The sequence below is a fragment of the Macaca nemestrina genome, chromosome 11, assembly GCF_043159975.1.
Source record: "Macaca nemestrina isolate mMacNem1 chromosome 11, mMacNem.hap1, whole genome shotgun sequence".
NCBI lineage: Eukaryota > Metazoa > Chordata > Mammalia > Primates > Cercopithecidae > Macaca > Macaca nemestrina.
In genome coordinates, this window is record NC_092135.1 from 140,111,466 (window position 1) to 140,128,682 (window position 17,217).

General features: G+C 50.2%; 1 long non-coding RNA gene across 2 annotated transcripts in view; it reads left to right on the top strand.

Annotated features, from left to right (window-relative positions):
* The window catches only part of LOC105473746 (uncharacterized), a 143,547-nt gene extending 139,726 nt beyond the window's left edge, over positions 1-3,821 (top strand). Inside the window, exons 3-4 of one of the 2 annotated variants that reach the window (XR_011610235.1) lie at positions 1,119-1,239; positions 2,759-3,821. This is a non-coding gene — a long non-coding RNA (uncharacterized lncRNA). Of the gene's footprint in view, positions 1-1,118 lie in introns of both variants that reach the window. The other variant, XR_011610234.1, reaches the window with a different exon arrangement.
* Positions 3,822-17,217: the final 13,396 nt, after the last annotated feature.

Here is a 17,217-nt window from a genome sequence, read left to right on the forward strand (position 1 = left end):
ACCTTTCTTTCTTTCTTTTTCTTTTTTTTTTTTTTTTGAGGTAGAGTCTCTCTCTGTCACCCAGACTGGAGTGCAGTGGCGCGATCTTGGTTCACGGCAAGCTCCACCTCCCAGGTTCATGCCATTCTCCTGCCTCAGCCTCTTGAGTAGCTGGGACTACAGGGGCCCGCCACCACGCCTGGCTAATGTTTTTGTATTTTTAGTAGAGACAGAGTTTTACTGTCTTAGCCAGGATGGTCTCGATCTCCTGACCTCATGATCCGCCTGCCTTGGCCCCCCAAAGTGCTGGGATTACAGGTGTGAGCCACTGCGCCTGGCCTTAACCTTTCTTTAAGTTATATTTGTATGGATACAGTATTAGTGTATTCCAAAAGTTGTATAAAGTTCTTAAATGTCTGATATATCTTGGTGTAATGTTATCAGTAGTAGTTCTAATTATTGTGTTAAAATATTCTATGCTATGGAAATAACCAAAGTTCCTTGTCAATTTCTCATTATAATGAACTCTCATCAGACTTTCAACCATGACCCGTCTATGTTTTTGTCATCCATATAAAAATCCAAATCCAAATCCAAATTATTGTTTTGATGTTTCTCTAAAAGCATTTGCGTCAACTACAGTCCAAATTGCTTCTAATGAAATGACTTTGGCAGTCCTCTTGGACTCTGATTGCTGATTCCTTTGAGATCATACCGTTGGACAGAGTAGATATTTTCAGGGCTATGTTGAAGAAACTGATGGGTTCATAAATCTGCTAACCTAGATGAAGCAGAATGAGAATTAATTACATGGGACCGAATGAACTGATGAAAAGGAATTATGGGTTTTTATAGTTTTAATTTAAAGGTTTTTTGGTTCTCTATTTTAGTGTTTTGTTTTCCAGATTTAAGGAAAATATTTTTCTTAAGCTATCTATAATTTACACCAATTTGGTAAAGTATAACTTTGTGAACAAAAATGGAAACATAGGCTTCTTTCCCTACCTTATCTCTCCAAAATTTGTGAACTATTTGTGAATATTATTATGTTTTTGGCAATATAGTTATTTGTGTAAGTTCAATGAAAGCCTGTTCTCTTCAGAGCAGCATGCAATGGAAAATACTGGTTATATTACCAGGTTTTGACTGGAATGCCAGGCTTCACGTTGCTCAGAAGTTGCTTCCATGAGGACGTCTCCCAGCAGCTGTCAATGTTTCCAATGAGCCATCGCCAGCCCCTGCAATCAGCCTCTCAGGCTGGTAAGTTTTGTTTCAGAACTGCTTACTCGAGCTTCTTTTGCCTTTAAAAGCTTCCCCTTGCCCCAGCCTCCCAGGGAATGCCTGTGATCTGTCATGGCTCACATATCCTGGTTGATAATCCACTGCTGTTCCCCCACGGAATGCCTTCATTTTGAGAGCTGCTCTCTGCCTGCTGTTATTTCGGTTGATGGCCCGCTGCTGTGTGCAGAGTTTACCAGCCACTGTGGCGTGCAGCACAGCAGCTGACCTGCCTGCCCTGTGGTTTTCTAATTCCATCGAGGGGATGTCTTAGACGTTCTCACCAAGAATGCACAACAGTTCTGGGTGGGCCACACCCTTCCCCGTGTTTGGTGCCACCAGTGTTACAGATTTTGGCTCCTGTGGGTGTGTGGGGTGGTTTTCATTGGTGTTTCCGTTGCATCTTCCTGGTGCTCAAGTCTGTTGAACACTTTTTCGTGTGTTTATTTGCCATCACTTGGCGAAGTGTTCAAATCCTTTGACCATTGTTTCACCAAGTTGTTTTATTATGAAATTTTAGGGGTTACTTATTCTGGATGTCAGCACTTGGATAAATGAGAATATTTTTTGCAGTAAATGACATCATTTTATGTGGGTGAACAGAATATTTTAATTTTGACGAAGTCTGATGGATATATGTGATGTTTGTATATTTTGAATGCATACATATGTATATTTAATGCACTCTTGTATGACGATTGTGCACTTCATAGGAAATGCGGCAACCTTGCCTGGCCATCCCGGAGGCCCCTGGTTCTCTGTTCTGTGGTGTCATATGCACTACGCTGACTCACACCTTACGGCACGGTTTCTTTTGCTCTAAGCCGGCACATGCGTTTTAAAGGTAATTTCCTCCGTTAGAGAAGTCGCGTACACTCACCCTGCTATTTGCCATTTCTGGAGCTCTTTATTTCCTTCTTCATATCTGCATTTCCCTCTGGAATCATTTCCATTCAGCCCGAAGAACTCTTCTGCCTGGGATTCCACCCTCTTTTCTAGCAGCTGGGCTCACTGGGAGCTCTTCCTCTGCTGGGTCTGGCCAGGGGACACTGGGTTTTCTGTTAGGGTTTCAGTTGCCCCGTCTGGTGTCAATGTCAACGTGTCTGCAGGCTGGAACCAACAATGAGCACCCCCTCGGCCTGGCCCTGAGCTCCAAGGCCCCACTTCCACGGGGTCTTGCTGCCAGGACCCCACTGTCTGCATCCTGTCCAGAGTGTTGAGGAAGGCAGAGTCCAGTGGGATCTCTCGGCCTTCCCAGGGTTGAGTCCATGCTCTCACCTTTCCTGGGAGGCGCTCGGAGCCAACAGAACAACAAGGGGCCTTTCCCCGTGGCTCCCTCCCCTCTGGAGAAAATGGGTCAGACCTGGTTTCTCCATAGTCACTGTCCCTAAAATGAAGCCGGGCTGCTAGAGGCAGTTGCATCTTCCGGCACCAAGACCCCAGAGTCCCTGTGAGAAAGAGGACCAACGACGATGGAAGCCTTTCTCCAATGTGCGCACAGCCGGGCCGCTCCTCTGAAGGTGCTGAGCCGCCTCTAATCACAGCGCCACACTGGCTGCAGGTCGCTGGGTGTAGGATGAATCCAGCTGTGAAGAGGCTGCATTTTCTGGGAGGTTTCTGTGAAGTTACTGAACAGCCAAAAGGTAAGCAGTTTTAATTGATTTGTGAGTCTTCAATTAAGCACAGCAGAATGCTAATGAAATATTCTCTGTTCTTTAAATAGAGAATGCTTTAAATAATTCAGCACAATCTTTGCATAACTCACACCTTTCAGCTGAAGTGCCTGTCAGCAGTGAAGTGATTGAGAGCACACACTGTCCCGAAGACACGGCCCCCTTCCCTCTGGGGACGCGTAGCCTGCAGAACAGATGTCATCTGCTGCAGGACTGTGGTTTAAAAACTCGTTACGGGAAGCATGAGGCTGGACCCAGGGGACCCTGGAGGCGATGCAGGGGCTTCAGCAGCCAAGAAGCTGTTGGAGGAGGAGCCCTTGGTGGAAGAGGGGACAGTTTGAGCCTCCGGCCTCCAATTCCGTCCCGCTGGCTTGTGGACCACACCTCCAGGAGTCCAGCTAAACCCACAGGGCTCTGATGTCCAGACTTTATTAAATGTTTCCTCTAATAGTTCTGGCCATTCTGCTGGGCCATTAAAGGCCACCCCAGGGCCACAGATATGAGTGTGGTGTCTGTATGTGGTCCTTTCATGGAGGGCAGGAAGCATCATCATTACTTTTTTAATCGTTTTCAATTTGTGTTGACAAAGAGCCTTAGTGAATCTGTTGAAAGAAGAGCGGCTTGAAAATGAACCTGACTCCCTGTATCTTAGGAGTCCATATTCTCTGATACAATTAACGTTTTCCTTCCAACCTCTTAATTGCACAAAGTGGTATTTTAGCTGTTCACTGTTTGACACTTTAATAGTTTTGATTAGAAATTTCAGGATGTGGAATTGCTACACTGCCCCAGGTTCCTGTAGGAGCAGCAGCCTCAGCCTATGGATGGGATGTGAGATCTTGGTGTTCTCCTGGAGGAAATGCTATGCTGCTGTGTTGATGACGGGGCATGTGTGGGGTTGATGACGGGGCGTGGGGATGATGATGGGGTGTGGGGTTGGTGACGGGGCATGGGGTGGATGATGGAGCGTGGAGTTGATGACGGGCCGTGGGGTTGATGACGGGGTGTTGGGTTGACGACGGGGCATGGGGTTGATGGCGGGTGATGGGGTGTGGGATTGATGACGGGGCATGGGGTTGATGACGGGGCGTGGAGTTGATAATGGGGTGTGGGGTTGATGGGGCATGGGGTCGATGACGGGGCATGGGGTGGATGATGGGGCGTGGAGTTGATGACGGGCCGTGGGGTTGATGACGGGGTGTTGGGTTGACAACGGGGCATGGGGTTGATGACGGGGTGTGGGGTTGATGATGGATGATGGGGCGTGGGGTGGATGACAGGGCATGGGGTTGACGATGGGGCGTGGGGTTGACGATGGGCTGTGGGGTTGACGGGGCATGGGGTTGATGATGGGTGATGGGGCATGGGGTTGATGACGGGGCATGGGGTTGATGATGGGGTGTGGGGTTGATGACGGGGTGTGGGGTTGATGACGGGTGATGGGGCGTGGGGTTGATGATGGGGCATGGGGTGGATGACAGGGCGTGGGGTTGACGATGGGCTGTGGGGTTGACGACGGGCCGTGGGGTTGATGGGGCATGGGGTTGATGATGGGTGATGGGGCATGGGGTTGACGATGGGGCATGGGGTTGACGGGGCATGGGGTTGATGATGGGTGATGGGGCGTGGGGTTGACGATGGGGCATGGGGTTGATGATGGGGCCATGGGGTTGACGGGGCATGGAGTTGATGACGGGGTGTGTGTGGGGTTGACGATGGGGCGTAGGGTTGATGATGGGGCGTGGGGTCGACAATGGAGCGTGGGGTTGGTGACGGGGCATGGAGTCGACAATGGAGCGTGGGGTTGGTGATGGGGCGTGGGGTTGATGATGGGGCATGGGGTCGACAATGGAGCGTGGGGTTGGTGACGGGGCGTGGAGTCGACGATGGAGTGTGGGGTTGGTGATGGGGCGTGTGGTTTATGACAGCTTGTGTCAGACGAAGCCACATCAACTCATCCTGAGCACCCCCTTTTCTCAGAACATAAGGATGAGCATGATCAAAGTCCCGTGACTTTTTTCCTGAGCCCCTGAGATGGATGAACTACTGCTGGTAGGTGGGTAGATTAACAAACAGAGGTGAGGAATGTTGGTATGAATAAGCTCCCCAGGCTGCCATGTGACTGAAGCTCTGACTGGTCGTGCTGGTTAAAGATATATCTGAGCAAGATTGGTTGCTGACAGGCAGGTGTGTAGAAAATAACCTGTATGTGGTGGTCCATTTTCAATTGTAAGTGCCTTCATATAGGTTTAAGTAGGCTGTGTGGAAATAGAGAAATAAAGAAGCAGAAATGTACTGTCACCACCCCCCTCTCCTTCCTGCTTTCCCTTTCACCCAGCGGCCAGGTGCCTATCAGTCAGGGCCCCTTCAACTACCCTCTCCCCACCCCACCAAAGCATTTAGTTTAGGCTAGCTTGCAGCATAAATAATTATACTCTTTCTTATCAGCTACATGCAGCCACTAGGGCCATAGTCAAATGTTTGAAGAGTCCTGAGACTGTTGTAAGCATGGTGGGCTATAATAAAATGCAGTAGAAAGATCCTAAAGAACATACTTGAAACCTTAATCCAACTACCAATAGGTGATGCCCAGGAAGATTGTAACCCCATTTACTCAGCCCATGAGGAACTGGGGGAGGGACCTGTGCACTAGGGGATACATTGCTTGTTGAAACTCTGCTGGGGGTACCTGCATGCCAGCCAGACACCCGATCTTGCAAGACCGTCATTGAAAATCTCCGTTTCACTGTTCTCCAGGTCTCTGAGTCCATTCTTTGGGTTTGGACGGGTGAGTTTGTTTCTCACAGGTGCGACTGTCTCTATTTGCATCAGGTTCAGTTTCTTCCTGGTTGACCTTGTGGGTGTGAATGTTGTCACAGACCTGCTGGGCCATCTTTCTGCAAGAAGATAAAAGAAGACCAGGAGTGCCTGCCGAGCTCCTGCAGAGGAAGTCTAGGAGAGGAAAGGGTGGGACCAAGGGCACTGCTGTGGGCTGAAGGTTTGCATCCCCCCAAATCCTTATGTTGAAATCCTTAACCCCACTGGGATGGTGTTTGGAGATGGGACCTTTGGGAAATGATTAGGTCATGGGGTGGAGCCCCATGAAGGGATTAGTGCCCTTGGAAGAAGAAACACCAGAACCAGCCTCTTCTCCCTACTCACCATCCGTCCTCTCTGCTGAGGACAGAGACGAAGATAGTGTCTGCAAACCAGGAATCAGCCTCGCCAGACACAGGATTGGCCGCAACCTTGACCCCAGACTTCCAGCTTCCAGAACTGTGAGAAATAAATGTCCATATTAACTAGGGGCACAGGACATGGGGGAAGCTGGTTCCAGACCTGCCTCCTGGGAAGTGGGAGGGGGCATTTCAACCTGTTAATTTCTCAAATTAAATAGTCATTCAAAAAGAGAAACAGAAACACCTCATTAACTCTGTGATTGCCAAATTATTGATCAATTCTCATAGAAAGTTATAAAATTTTCCCTTCTGGTACATTTCTGTTAAAAAGAAGGTTGTCTTTCCAGCCTTATGTTTCGTAGTTTATTTTGTCTACATTCATTATAATCCATTATTTAATACATTTTTCTTCCAGTTGATCATGTTACTTGCTGATAGGAAGGACTGAGTTCATTTTCAGTGTGTCTGGTTTTTCCATTTCTGTGCCTGGGAAGGTGGGTGGCTCCATCATCATCCATGGTCTCTGAAATATCCGGTGTTACCAAGGCCTGCTTGTTCCACCAAACTGCTCCATAGGCAGTTGTGACACCCAGAAAGATGCTGATATGGTTTGACTGTGTCCCCACCCAAATCTCATCTTGAATTGTAGTTCCCATAATCCCCAGGTATCTGGGAGGGACCCGGTAGGAGGTAATCGAATCATGGGTGTGGGTTTTCCCGGCTCTTCTTTTGATAGTGGATACATCTCGAGAGATTCTGATGGCTTTATAAACAGGAATTTCCCTGCACAGGCTCTCTTGCCTGCCACCATGTAAGGCCTGCTGCCATATAAGACCTGCCTCTGCTCCTCCTTCACCTTCTGCCAGGATTGTGAGGCCTCCCCAGCCATGTGGACCTGAGTCCATTAAACCTCTTTTTCTTTATAAATTACTCAGTCTCAGGTATTTCTTCACAGCGCTGTGAAAATGGATTAATACAGACGCAGCTGGCATGAGGCAACTGTCTTTTCCAACTTGGAGTTATTCTCAGAAACTGCAGTAACTCAACGTTGGGAACAGAAATGCACCACCCTGAGGTCAGGGATTTTAGGAGATAGTCTGGAAGCTTCTGTTGCCCGGGTAAGCCCTCAGTGCCCTCACTGATGTGCGCGAAGCTGCTCTTTCTGTGAATGGACCCTATCCCAACCAGGAGGCCTGGAAGCTGCAGCTTTGAGGTTTTGATTTTTATGGAAGGAGTCCTTGGTGGTCCTCACAATCTGGAGGCTGAGAGTCCAAGGTCAAGCAGCTGGTTCCTCTGGAGGCTCCGTGGAAGAAGCCCTTCCATGCTGGTCTCCTTCCTCTCGAGTTCCTGGCAACCCTTGGTGTTCCTTGCCTGGTGAATGAATCACCCACCTTTGCCTCCGTCTGTCCATGGTGTTATCCCTGTGTCTCTGCCCAAATCTCTCTCTCCTTATGAGGACACCAAATGGATGACCTCATCTCAACTTGTGCAAAGACCCTGTTTCCAAATGAGGCCACATTTTCAGGTGTGAGGGTTAGAACTTCAGCTGTCTTTCTGGGGGACACAGCACCATCCGCAGCTGTGAGGACACTGGACAAAGCCCAGCTCGGACCTGGCTCGGGTCGGAGGGGAGGGGCACAGGCAGATTTGCCTCTTTCCTGTTTTGCCGTTTTCCACGTAACTCATATTTTCTACTTTAGAGGAACCATTTACGGAAAACTACAGGATAAAGGAAAAACAAATGGTGGAGGAAACGAAATCTGTCAGCAATCAGCGAGATTGTTAATTTCCTCGTGAGGAGCCAGTTGATTGAAGGGTGCCTGTAATTTACAACTTCAGCCTTGGGAAAAATGTGCACAGTTATTTTTCCGTCTCCATGAAGGAAACATTTAGATGGGCACTCATGGGGCTGGTTGCCGATTCAGAGGAACGTGCAGGGGCACCCACCCTCCAGGCGTGGGAAGAGAGAAGCGTGTGCGTCCCTGGCCTCTCCGGGCTCTAAGTTAGTTTTATGGGAGCTAAAGCCTCCCTGCTTCCCGAAGCCTGGGGATTTGGGAGTGCTGGCCCCGGGCTCTGTGTGGCCTGGGACTTCGACTGCAGCTCGGAATTCTCAGGCTCGGCGGTGGCAGCTGGTGCCCTTCTCCAGGCATGGCTCTGGCCGTGTGCCCGGAACAGCAGGCAAGGTCCTGGTGCCAGCCCCATCACAGGTGGCACGGGACCTGAGACAGATTTGGCCCTCTCTGCCCAGGCCCCCTTGCTGGGAAATCAGAGGCTCATCTGACCTCCGGGAACCCCCACTCTCACCTCGGAGGATGTTTTGGGCGATGCTGTGTGTTGCCATCTTTGGGGAAAACTAGTTTAATGAAGGAGTCACGAATTTGGCGAGGGGCCGCCTCTGCTGACGGTGTTTCCTGAGTCCCCACCCATCACTGGGGCCCGAGGGCACGTGTGACTCCATTGGATGGGCGGGACTGGCTGTGACCAGCTGTTCCAGGTGACGCTGCGCTGGGACAGCTCCGTGGCAGGGCCCTGGGGTGAGCTCGGCAGGGACCTGGGAGGTCAGAGGCCCCTGGGTCGTGGCCAAGCAGCTGGAGAGCTGGTGCTGGGAGTGTGTGCTGAGGGGCAGCACGGGCCCAGGGGCTCCTTCCCACCGGCTCTGGTGGCTCAGCCTGGAATTGTGTGCAGGGACGCGTGCTGGCCACACATCACCGTGAGGATGCACTTGACTGAATCTGGAAGGATCCCAGGGCTGTGGAAGATTTTGGAAGATAAAATGCCCCCAAGGAAGCATGCGTTAATAAATGAATAAATATGCCCAGGCTGAAACGATTTCCTGCAACAACTATTCACTGGGCAGGCCCTGGTAGGGTCCTCACCTTCCCCACGCCTGTTTGAAGTGTGAGTCCTTCTCAGAATGGGCAGAAGGAGCAGGTGGTACTGATGAGATGCAGCCATCGTCACCCACATTCCCGCACCTTACCAGGATGAGCATCTCCAAAGCGGGGCAGAGCTGGGCTCCGTGAGTGAGCACTGCGTTGAGAAACCACCTTGTGTAAGTGCAAAGAGGCTTGTCCCACAGCTCCTGGTCACCAAAAGCTGTCAGCTCCTCTCATCGGACCTTGGGTCTTGGGCACGTCCTTCCAGCCTCAGTGCCCCGGGAAGGAATTCAGAGACAGTGGCTTCAACCTCCCAGGGCCGTGTAGAGGCCAAACCAGAGCGACTGTGGGTGGAGCACCTTGCCCCACCTGGGCCCGGCTGCAAGGGTATCACAGGCCAGACCCTTCACTCTGCCCTCCCCATGTGCCCAGGCCCTCCGGGAGCTCTGGCAGTCCCAGCTGAAGGTAGAAATCTTCTTACTGTCCCCCATACTGTGTCTGTACAAAGTGAGACGCTGACTTCCCAACTCGCCCACCCGCTGCACTGGGTCAAGCTGATAAGAGCAGCCCCTGAAGCCACAGAAAAGTCCTAGGCATGCCAGGAAAACGCGAAGCCCCTGGGGGCCCTGGGATGTGAGCTCTGCGCATGGAGGCGTGTTGGCTTGGGGCGATCTTTCCACTGCACTTCAGAGCCTCTGGGAGACCAGAGAAGAGAGCTCCAGGACAGGTGGGCACAGGCACAGCGTGGGGTCAGCTTGTCTCCCCCGGGAGACTCCACAGTCCAGAGCTCTGGACAGGTGGGCACAGGCACAGTGTGGGATCACTTGCCCCCCTGACCCCAGGAGACTTCACAGTCCAGGCAGAACTCACTAGAAGGAAACAAACTCAGGCCTGCCAGGGCACATTTTGCACTTGCCATGAGTGTGGTGGTTCTGTTAACATTCCCAGTAAATCCGCTGTCCCATCAGGACACAGGGATGGAGGTTCCTGTGGCCGGGGCCTTGCCAGGGGGCATGCGACTTCTGGTGGAGCTCTGGGCCCCGCAGGTCCGGACATGGCTGCATTCTTCATTAGTGCCGTCTCTGGGCCATGACGAAGAGTCTCTTTATTTTTATTAATTGAATAATCAATTAATTTTTGCCTAAGGAAGTTGCCAGGTTTTAGTTCCTGCAGAGAATTCTTAGTTTCCCAAATAGGCATTCATGATCAAAGCTCATTTTCAGACTTTGGAGGGGGTGCGAAAGGAGATGTAATTGCTAATTATTTGGAATCATCTGAATTGCAATCACTTGAATGGCAGATGATTTATGCAACGGCCTGGAACCTTGAAGCTTGTTTGGAATTCTTCCAGGTTGGGAGGCTGGGAGGGGCCCTCTGCCTTTCAGGATCCCTCCTGCCACCGTGTGTGGACTGAATAACCACAGAGTGAGGCCGACGGAAACCTGGCAGTGCACAGAGAGCAGCGGACCCCTCCTGCCACCGTGTGTGGACTGAATAACCACAGAGTGAGGCCCACGGAAAGCTGGCAGTGCACAGAGAGCAGCGGATCCCCTCCTGCCACCGTGTGTGGACTGAATAACCACAGAGTGAGGCCCACGGAAAGCTGGCAGTGCATGTCTGTTTGTCATTGTCAGCTTCAAATACTTTTTAATTTTGAATAATTTTAGATTTTCAGAAGGGTTATGAAGATCGCGCAGGCAGCTTCTGCAAGCTGCTCCTGATTTCCCTCAGCGTCCACGTCTTCGTTGCCATGGTGCACCTGCAGCAGCCAAGGAAGTCGCGTTGCATCGCCACGAACTCAACTCCAGGCTTCGGATTTCAGAGCTTCCATCCACGTCCCCTCTCTGCTGTCACCCCATCGGGGGTGCCACCTTGTGTCTGATCCTCCTGTGTCCTCGGCTCCTCTGGTCTGTGACATTTCTGTCTCTCCTTTGCCACGACCCTGGCAATGCAGAGGAGCCTGTTGGGCACCCTGTGGATGCCCCTCCGTTTGGGTTCATCTGTCCTTTTCCTCATGGTTAGCCTGGGGTGATGGGCTTTGGCAAATAATACCAGGGAGGTGAAATGTCCTTCCCCTCACAGCCTCTCGAAGGCGTAGAACATCCTCTTGACTTCACAGGCGGCATTAACCTGATCATTTGTGTGAGAATAACGAATTGGGAGGCACTAGGCTGGGGCTTCAGTACCTCAGAAGCAAACCCAATTCTTGCACACAGAAACCCCATTCAGGGTAAGGGGTCCTGTCCTAGGAAAGAAAATTCAAGTTTAATCAGAGACTGCCAGCTAACCTCAAAACGGGGGCTTTAAGATGCCATTTCACTTTAATCAATCCCTCTTTCTGTTCTTCCTTCCAAGAACACTTGGCAAAGGTTTGTTTCCCTCGTGCTCCTTGGCAGAGCCCAACCTGCTGTAGTGTGGTGCTGCCCAACTCATGGATTCCTGTCTCCCCAAATAACTCCTTAAACTTCCATGTGCCTACGTTCATCTCTCAACGCTTGGATCCGGTGGCGTCTGCCAGGTGTCTTCGCTGTAAAGTCACCGTCTTCCCTTCCACTGCTCCACTCTTTGGGATGAGTCACTAAGCCTGTGCTTCCTTCAGGGGAGGGCTGGGGAAGAGGGAAGCTCCATCTCCTGGAGGGGCTGCTGCGTATGATGTTATCTGGAGTAAGAAAGATTTGCCTCTTCTCCACATTTACTTGTTTATTCAATTATCTATTTATACCAGTATGGGCTCATGCATATTTACTTTATATTTTGGATTATAATTCAATCATCCAATATATTATTTCTTTTGTTGTTCAAATTTTTCCATCTTTGGCCACTGGCAGCCCTTTCACATGGTACCTGTGTCCATTGGACAATCCCCTTCCTTTTGTTTTTTTTGAACATCTTACTTTTTGATATCATGAGATACTCCAGGCTCATCTTGTCTTTTCTCTGATCCACCCTAGAATCAGCCCTGGTTCCCCTCGTTGGAGAATGATATTTAGAAACAAAAACCTGGGTGTTGGGTGTGCTCAGTGGGACTGGGGTGTCATTGCCTCCAGCCCTGTTAGTGAAGACAGCTGGGTAATGTGCGTGCGGCTAATACCCTATGTGTGAACATGTACTTCAGATTATTTCTGGATCTGTCCATCCTTATATCGATGCTAAGCTAAATATGAGTTCACATTGATGTCTCTGATTCTGATCTAGTACCACAGGATTCAGTCTAAACTTCCTTATTATAAATAATCTTCCCTTCCAACACAAGAAGTCTGCCTCCCATGGTTTGCCACTTGTTGACTTATCTGTTCAATCCCAGTGTATGTGAATTGTTAACTTGTACCCCTGTGGGAAATAAATTTACCAACGAAGGAACACTATTAATGTCCTTTTGTCTTTAGCTTTACAATTTCCACTCAAAACATCACATTCTGAAGTGACTCAGCTCAGCTTCCCTTTTCTTTAAGTTTGCCCTCATTACAGTTCACGCTTTGTGACGTGCAGTGCTGGGTTCTGACAAGTGCACAGAGCCATGTGTTCCCACCCCAGTGCCAGACAGAAGAGCTCCTTGTGTGGCCCCTGATGGCCAAGCACTCCCTTCCCCAGCCCCTGGCAACTGCTAGTCCAAGCTTGTCCAACCCACAGCCATGGGCTGCACGTGGCCCAGGATGGCTTTGAATGTGGCCCAAGACAAATTCGTAAACTTTCTTAAGACCTTATGAGATCTATGCATGGACATTGTTTTTGCTCAAGAGCTATTGTTAGTATATTTTATGTGTGGCCCAAGGCACAATTCTTCTTCCAACGTGGCTCAGGGAAGCCAAAAGATTGGACACCCTGGCACCAGTCTGTTCATTCCTACCGTTTTAATTTTTCCAAAGTATCATATGCATGGAATAATGCGATATGTAGCCTTTGGGCCTGGGTTTTTCACTTAGTAGAGCACATTTAAGATTCATCGTTGTTGCTGTGTGAATCGATAGCTGGTTCCTTTTATCGCTGCACAGCACCCACTGCACGAAGCACATGTTCTCCATTTCATTGTGGGGAGACCATTGTATGGGGCAGTTTGGAACAAAACACCATGGACTGGGAGGCTTACACAACAGAAATTTATTTCTCGCTCTTCTAGAGGCTGGGAAGTTCAAGGTGCTGGCTGCATATTCATTCTGAGGCCTCTTTTCCTGATGTGCAGGCAGCTGCCTTCTGACCTGTGCTCACACTGGAGAGAGGGAGCCAGCTTTGGTGTCTCTTCTTGTAAGGGCACTAACCCCATCCACAAGGGCCCCACCCTCATGACCTAATCACCCCACAAAGGTCCCGTCTCCAGACACATCACATGGGGCAGAGCTTCAACATACGAATTCTGGGGCGGGAGGTCACAAACCCTCCATCCACAGCAGACATCTTGGTTGCTCCCAGTTTTTAGAGATTAAGAATAAAGCAACTGTAAACATTTACGTGCAGGTTTTTGTGTGAACAAGTTTTCATGTCAGCTGGGTAAATAGCTAGGGCTGTGATGGCCAGATCCTGTGGTAAGATTCTGTTCCACATTCTAAGAAACTGACCAACTGTCTTCCACAGTGGCTGTGCCATTTTGCCATTCTGACAGCATGGCTGGCAATTCTGTGGCTCCACAACCTCATCAGCATGGGGCGTTGCTTGAATTTTGCGTTTTAGCCATTCTAATTGGTGTGTAGTGGTTCTCATTTGGGGTTCAATTTACTTATTCCTATTTTTTTTTTTTTTTCCCCAGGCTGGACATCTTCTAGAGGGCAATAGATTGTTTTTTTGTGTTTTTAGACAGAGTCTCGCGCTGTTGCCCAGGCTAGAGTACAATGGCACCATGTGTGCTCACTGCAACTTCTGCCTCCCTGGCTCAAGCAATTCTCCTGCCCCAGCCTCCCAAATAGCTGGGATTACAGATGCCCACCACCACGCCTGGCTAATTTTTGTATTTTTAGTAACGATGGAGTTTCACCATGCCGGCCAGGCTGGTTTTGAGCTCCTGAACTCAAATGATCCACCCGCCTTAGCCTCCCAAATTGCTGGGATTACAGGCATGAGTCACCGCACCTGGCTGAGGGCAATCAATTCTGAATAAATAGGTTTTGAATTGGAGATTTTCATTAACCCTGCCCAGGGCTGGGCTGTGTGTTGCTGTGGGTGTGTGGGACTTCAGATTCCTCTGTGACCTCCTTTTGTCTCCCTTTTTGGTTTTGGACTTTCCTTTGCTGTTCCTCGAACAGCCTGTGTCTCTCAGGTCTCTCAGCTGTAATCCAGCTATCCCAGAGCTTGTGAGTCAGAGGGGAGGGAAGGGTGGGGGAGAGGCAGTTCCCTGGTCTCCGCCTTTGGACTTCATGGGGCCTGTGCCCTCCTCCCCGTGGCCTTCACAAGTGTTTCTGTCCCCGCTTCAGAGTGAGGTGCCGCCCATCCCCTCCCCAACCCTCCCCCAGCCTCAGCAGGGATGCCCCGTGTTCCTGGTCTGTGTCCTGGAGTCCAGCATGAAGACCTTTGCTTGTGAATACCCTTCCCTGTGATCAGGACCCTTGGGGAAATGCCCGACCCCACATCTGGGGTAGGAGAAGCACAGTTGACCTTGGGAGCTGTTGCCCTGTATTGCAGCTGCTGTGTGCAGGGGTCACGCAGGCCACGCAGGGGTGCGGCGCTTCCATTCAGCTCAAAGTGCACTGTCTGCTCTTAGGCGTCCTTGGCAACATGTGATCCCCAGTCCAAGGCTGGGGTGTATTAAATCCCCATTTCTTTGGAGAGACACAAAAGATGGAAAGCAGCATTGCTTGCTGAGCCCAGGAAATGCAAAGCAAAGGCAGGCCGAGGGGGAAACCAGTGTCCACAGCGGAGGTGGCTCTCTGATAAGCTTGTGGAGCTGGAGTTTGGAGGGCAGGTGCTCAGACATCCAGAAACCCTCTTTCCTCTGTAACTCAGCTATCCACCGCCAAAACCAAAGGAATGGCCTACATTCGCAGCCCACTCTTGATTTCTCCCTTTTGCAACGCCAGGGAGGTGTATTGGTCTGTTCAGCAAAATACCACCGTCTGGGTGGCTTAAACAACAGAGGTGTGTTTTCTCAGCACTCTGAAGGGAAGAAGACTGAGGTCCGGGTGTCGGCCGGGCTGGGCTCTGTGGAGGCCTCTCTCCGTGGCTTGCAGATGGAGCTTCTTTGCTGCGTCCTCACAGCATCGTCCCGCTGTGGGGGTCTGTGTCCTCATCTCCTCTTATAAGGACACCAGGCAGGTTGGATTAGAGCCCACACTGGTCACCTCATTTTAACTTTATCACCCTTTTTAAAAGGCCCTGTGTCCCAAAACAGTCACATTCTTTGGGGCTTGGGGTTAGAGCTTCAACACGTGAATTCAGGAGGAGCATGACTCTGCCTGTAACACCAGCAATAGATTCGGGCCTGTGGACTTCAGCAGTGTTGCCCTTTGTGTGGAAGTGATGGCGTCAACCTGCCCCATAGGTTCTTGGGTGTGAGCTTTGGCGGCACGTGAATGGTCTATTTGGCGACTCTGGCCACACTCTTAGGACAAAGGACATGGATTGACAAGTGGTGGGCACGGACTGAGGTGCAGATGATGTCCACGGACACGACAAGTCCATGAGGCCCGCAAGGGCCCCAGCCACCCTGGCCTCACGTTCCCTGAGTCTCTCCTGTAGGCCCAGCTTCCCACCTGTCAGGGTGTAGAAGCCAATGTTAAAACCCAGATTCTAGCCTGGGAGGCCTGAGGTGGGCCTGAGACTCTGCATTTCCAGCAAATGTGCGACTGACGTGCCAGCTTCTGGTTCTCACACCATCTCTGTGTGCGAAACTCTAACTCACTCATGGCCGGTGCTCCTATCTCCTTGTCAGTCTGCAGAGAATGCAGTGGTGTCGAGTTCAGAGTTCAGTTGAAGGCTGGTGGCCAACGTGCTCACATGAACACCCACAAAGGGACCACCCAGACTGTGGTATTTTGTTGAGCTAAACAGCTCCCTGGCATCGCAAATAGAAGAAATCAAGAGTGAGTTGCAAATACAGGCCATTCCTTTGGTTTTGTCCGCAGATAGCTGAGTTACAGAGTAACTGTGTAGTCTGTGTGGTGCAGGGGGTGGCAGAGGGGAAGGGGCAGGTGAGGCTTGGCATGAGGGGCTTCTCATTGGAGGCACAGGCGGGAGTTCAGTGGAGGAGTAAGACCCAGGGAGAGCCCGGCTGAGCTGAGGCTTGTTTTCTGCACGATGGCTTCCACGGTGAATAATGAACTAAGTGTCATTTTCACTAAATCTTTCCTTTGCACCAAACTTACTACCATTCTCATGGAGTCTTTCTGGGGTGTGTGTTTGCAGTGGCTCCTCTGGGAACAGGAGGGAAGGACAGTCAGTGTCCAGCTTGGCTGGTAGATGGGTGGGTCAGATGGAGATGAGAAAGGCCTTTTGCCCTCACCACTCTCACAGTTAGTCCAGAGCCCCTTAGAGAGGTTTACAACCGGAGCTCCTATTTAAAGGCCTAAATGCGAATGTAATAGTAATAACGATCCTCATTTTTATTCTCAGCTGACAGAGCAAGGGAATGTGTGTGAATGCGAATTCAGGCACATACATGTCTATAAATATTCTGCATGGAACCATCTGTGTCTATGTCAGGCTAACTTGGGGTTCACACCAGAGTCTCCAACCACAGTCCATCCCCACTGGGGTCCTTCCAGCTCACTTGGCTTCTGGATGTGTGACTCCCACAGGTGGGGAAGGCCCCCAGGGAAGTCTGCTGAAAATTGTTATTCATGAATGGAGGTTGGACTTCTTCAGATACCCTTCCTGCGTCTGTTAACACGGTGATGTGACGTTTGCCCTTCAGGTGACTCATAGGCTCTATTCTGTTAGCTACCAATTCTGCTGCTTTAAATAAAAACACCATTAAAAAATAAAAAGAAAAGAAACAGATTGTAATAAAATATTTGCACACATATAAAATCTGAAAGACGTGTATCAAAATATAAAGGTCCTTTACAAATCAATAAATAGTTCTTTTAAAAAAAGCAGACAAGACAGACATTAGACAGAAGGTGATACAGAAATGACCAACAAGCAGATCGAAAGTGCTCAGTGTCCTCGGCCATCGGGAAATTCACCTTCACGTCATAACGGGATGCTGCGTGAAAATGCTGCGTGACAGACGTTGAAATAACTGGATGTGAAGAGCCTGAGCCCGCCCTGTGCCGGGAGGGTCTGGAACGTCTGGAATATTCACGT